Here is a 5,210-nt window from a genome sequence, read left to right as displayed (position 1 = left end):
AACATAACTCCATCGATCTGAGAACCACACCTCCATCCCCTACAGCAACCACAGCAAGCCACGCCCACGGAGAGTTTGAGCTCAGACATGCCTAACTCCGCCACCACCTCATGGTCCTTCCCTACCCAGCCTGGTAGCTGAAGACAAAGGGCATATTATCTTGGGAACTCTACGGCCCCACCCACCACCTAACCTTCCAGGTACTACCACAGCTGATGCTCTCCTGAAAGTGCCACCTCCTGGCAGGCAGCCAATCAGCACAAAATAGTGCATTAAACAACCAAAACCAAGGACCCTCACGGAGTCCATTCCACTTCCCTGCCACCTCCACCACAGCAGGTGCTGGTATCCACGATTGAGAGACCTGAAGATGGTTCACATCACAGACACTGCAGACAACCCCCAGTACCAGCCTGGAGCCTGGAAGCCCTGCTGGGTAGCTAAGTCCAGAAAAGAAATAACAATCACCACAGTTAGGCTCTCAGAAAGCCACACCCCTAGGAAAAGGGGGACAGTGCTACATCAAGGGAACTCCCTGTGGGACAAAAGAATCTGAATAGCAGCCTTGAGCCCCAGATCTTCCCTCTGACATAGCCTACCCAAATGAGAAGGAATGAGAAAAAAAATTCTGGTAATATGACAAAACAAGGTTCTTTAACATCCACCCAAAATCACACTAGCTCACCAGGAATGGATCCAAACCAAGAAGAAATCCCTGATTTGCCAGAATTCAGAAGGTGGATTATTAAGGTAATCAAGGAGGCACCAGAGAAAGGTGGAGTCCAATTTAAGGAAGTAAAAAAAGTGATACAAGATATGAGGGAAGAAATCTTCAGTGAAATGGATAGCATAAATAAAAAACAATCACAACTTCAGGAAACACAGGATGCAGGTAGAGAAATGCAAAATGTTCTCGAAAGTGTCAGCAATAGAATCAAGCAAGCAGAAGAAAGAACTTCAGAGCTCAAAGGCAAGGTTTTCAAATTAACCCAATGCAACAAAGACAAAGGAAAAAATAATACAAAAACATGAACAAAGTCTCCAAGAAGTTTGGTATTATGTTAAATGACCAAACCTAAGAAATTTAATTGGCATTCCTAGGAAGAGAAATCTGAAAGTTTGGAAAATATACTTGGGGGAATAATCAAGGAAAACTTCCCTGGCCTTGCTAGAGGCCTAGACATCCAAATACAAGAAACTCAAAGAACACCTGGGCAATTCATCACAAAAAGATCATTGCCTAAGCATGTTGTCGTCAGGTTATCTGAAGTCAAGATGAAGAAAATAATCTTAACAGCTGTGAGGCAAAAACACCAGGTAATCTATAAAGGAAAACCTATCAGGTTAACAGCAGATTTCTCAGCAGAAACCCTAGAATCCATAGATGGAATTCAGGCTCTATCTTTGGCCTCCTCAAACAAAACAATTCACAGCCAGGACTTTTGTATCCAGTGAAACTAAACGTTATAAGTGAAAGAAAGATACAGGCTTCTTCAGACAAATGAATGCTGAGAGAATTCACCAGTACAAAGCCAGTGCTACAAGAACTGCTAAAAAAAAAAAAGAAAAAGAAAAAGAAAAAAAAAAACCTCTCAATCTTGAAACAAGTCCTGGAAACAAATCAAAACAGAATCTCTTTACAGCATAAATCTCACAGGATCTATAAAACAAAAATACAATTTAAAAAACCAAGTTATACAGGCAATGAATAGCATGATGAATGGAACAGTAGCTCACATCTCAATACTAACATTGAATGTAAATGGCCTAAATGCTCCACTTAAAAGATACAGAATTGCAGAATGGATAAAAATTCACCAACTATCTGTTGCCTTCAAGAGACTCACCTAACACATAAGGACTCACATAAACTTAAGGTAAAGGGGTGGGAAAAGACATTCCATGCAAATGAACAGCGAGCAGGAGTAGCTATCAGAAAACAAGCTTAAAGCAAAAGCAATTAAAGACAAAGAGGGACATTATATAATAAGAGGCTGTGTCCAACAGGAAAATGTCACAATTCTAAATATATATGCACCTAACATGAGCTCCCAAATTTATAAGGCAATTACTAACAGACTTAAGAAATGAGATAGAAAGTCACATAATAATACTAGGGATTTCAATATTCCACTGACAGCACTAGACAAGTCATCAAGACAGAAAGTCAGCAAAGAAACAATGGATTTAAACTATACTTTAGAACAAATGGACTTAACAGATATTTACAGAACATTCTACCCCAAAACTGCAGAATATACACTCTATTCATCAGTGCATGGAACTTTCTCCGAGATAGGCCACAAAACAAAACAAGTCTTAATAGATTTAAGAAAATTAAAATTATATCAAGTACTCTCTCAGACCACAGAATTGGAAATCAATTCCAAAAGGAACCTTCAAAACCATACAAATACATGGAAATTCAATAATCTGCTCTTGAATGATCATTGGGTCAACAATGAAATCAAGATGGAAATTTAAAAATTCTTTGAACTGAATAATAGTGAGCAGCGAGATTTCTTTTTGGGATGATGAAATGTTCTAGAACACATGGTGAGTGATGGTAGCCTGTGAATATACTAAATACCACTGAAATGTATACTTTAAGAGGTGAATCTTATGGAATGTGAATTATATCTCAAATTTTAAAAAGTTGCTAGGGAGACATGACTGTTATCCTTAGTAAATCAAATGAAGGAGTCTGGCTACTAAAGTTAGCACAGGAAACAGAGACAATGACTCATGAAATACAATACAACACAGGAGCTGCACTAGCAATTGAGATTTGTCCTAGAGGTATTTTTTGAATATATGTGAGGCAGTTGGGGACCCCTTAAGCCAAGAGAAGAGGTATTAGGAAGTTTGATATGAAATGTATTTGTTAATTTGATTGCAGTATCAATATGACATGTGAGAAAATAGGTGCAGTAAGCTGAGATCATGTCAATGCACTCCAGCTTGGGTAACAGAGTGAGAATGTGATATATATATATATATATATAGTTTCTATGAATGAAATGATTTATGTTCTTGTTATATTTATTCATAAGGTATAAAGTTGAGCTACTGGGCCGGGCGCGGTGGCTCAAGCCTGTAATCCCAGCACTTTGGGAGGCCGAGACGGGCGGATCACGAGGTCAGGAGATCGAGACCATCCTGGCTAACATGGTGAAACCCCGTCTCTACTAAAAAATACAAAAAACTAGCCGGGCGAGGTGGCGGGCGCCTGAGGCAGGAGAATGGCGTAAACCCGGGAGGCGGAGCTTGCAGTGAGCTGAGATCCGGCCACTGCACTCCAGCCCGGGCACAAAGCAAGACTCCATCTCAAAAAAAAAAAAAAAAAAAAGTTGAGCTACTGATATTTTATTTAAAGTATGTTTTTTTCTTAGTATACTTTGAGATATTTAAATTTAAGACTTCTGACTTCTGGCATGTAAAGAACTTGGAAGTTGTCACTCTGTTCTCACAAGTAAAAAGGTAAATGAACTGAAAATAAACAACTCTTCTTAGACCCATCAGGGAATTGTGGTCAAAGGGCAAACCACTACCTCAAAAACTGAAAAGACAGAAAGGAGAATATAGACAATCACAGCTGAAGGGCGCAAAAACCCATGAGAAGAAACATATGTGAGAACCAGTACTGGAGTAGGAATACCTAAGTGATAATTGATAAATTGCTGGCAGCTCAGTGTAAATAAGTCCAAGAGCTAAAAATTCCAGCAGGGCTCAATCTCAGGGGGACCCCTACAATTCTGAGACTTTTACCTCTAGGAGCTCTACCAGGTCTCAGGGTGAATATATAGAAAAATCCCCTTGTGGTTCGGGCAGGGGAGGGAAAAAGCAGCCATTGTAAAACATGACTAGCACCTTTTATTATCTTAACAAAGGCTGCCCTCAAGAGAAACTATTTTTTCAGAGAAACTATGTTAACATGCCAGAGTTGTGAGAGCATAACCAACCTTGGGAAGGGAAATACTCAACTCCAGTCACCTGCAGTCTTTCTGTCCCACCTAAAGAGGGGACTGAGAAGCACATGTGAAGGTCACAGCCCATGGGCTCAGGCTTACTACCATGTTATCAAAGGCCTATTTACTGAAGCTTGTTATATGCATCATGCCTTGCTTTCAAAAACAAAACAATGCAACAACACAAGGCATAAAACACAGTTTGAAGGGACAGAGCAAGCAAGAATCAGGCTCAGATACAGTAGGAATATTGGAATTATCAGACAGTGAATTTAAAATAATTATAATATTCTAAGGGTTCTAATAGAAAAAGCAAGAATATATGGGCAATATAAGAAGATAAGTGGAAATTCTAAGAAGGAAATTCTAGAGATAAGAAACATTGTATCAGAATTGGAGAATGCCATGGAGAACACAGATATAAAAGCAAATATTATCACAGCTAAAGAGAAAGACCCCAATACAAAATAATAGCAGTTGAAGACTTCAACACCCCACTTTCAGCATTGGACAGATCATCCAGACAATAAAGAAACACTGGACTTAATCTACATATAGACCAAATGGACTTAATAGATATTTACAGAACATTTCATCCAATGGCAACAGAATACCGCTTCTTTTCCTCAGTACATGGCTCATTCTGAGAGACAATATGTTAGCTCACAAACAAGTCTTAAAACACTGCAAAAAATTGAAATCATATAAGCGTCTTCTGTGGTCACAATGGAATAAAACTAGAAATCATTAACAAGAGGAATTTTGGAAACTATACAAATACATGGAAATTAAACAATATCCTTCTGAATGACCAGTGGGTCAATGAAGAAGTTAAGAAGGAAATTGCAAAATTTATTAAAACAAATGATAATGGAAACAAAGCATACCAAAACCGATTGGAAACAGCAAAAGCAGTACTAAGAGGGAAGTTTATAGCTATAAGTGCCTACACCAAAGAACAAGAAAAAGTTCAAATGGAATACCTGATGATGCATCTTAAAGAATTAGAAAGGTGGCTGGGTGTGGTGGTTCGTGCCTGTAATCTCAGCTCTTTGGGAGGCTGAGGTGGGCAGATCACCTGAGGTCGGGAGTTGAAGAGCAGCCTGACCAACATGAAGAAAGTACATCTCTACTAGAAATACAAAATTAGCCGAGCATGGTGGTGCATGCCTGTAATCTCAGCTAGTTGGGAGGCTGAGGCAGAAGACTCTCCTGAATCCGGGAGGTGGAGGTTGCAGTGAG

The 5,210-nt window shown here is 39.3% G+C and overlaps 1 protein-coding gene across 1 annotated transcript in view; it reads right to left on the bottom strand.

The window, feature by feature from the left end:
• LOC117078145 (FYVE, RhoGEF and PH domain-containing protein 5-like) overlaps positions 1-5,210 on the bottom strand; it is a 67,081-nt gene that overhangs the window by 1,582 nt on the left and 60,289 nt on the right.

The sequence above is a fragment of the Trachypithecus francoisi genome, unplaced genomic scaffold (assembly GCF_009764315.1).
Source record: "Trachypithecus francoisi isolate TF-2019V2 unplaced genomic scaffold, Tfra_2.0 Lachesis_group0, whole genome shotgun sequence".
Classification (NCBI taxonomy): Eukaryota; Metazoa; Chordata; class Mammalia; order Primates; family Cercopithecidae; genus Trachypithecus; species Trachypithecus francoisi.
The sequence above is the reverse complement of the archived record's forward strand: the minus strand, read 5'-3'. Positions and strand labels throughout refer to the sequence as shown.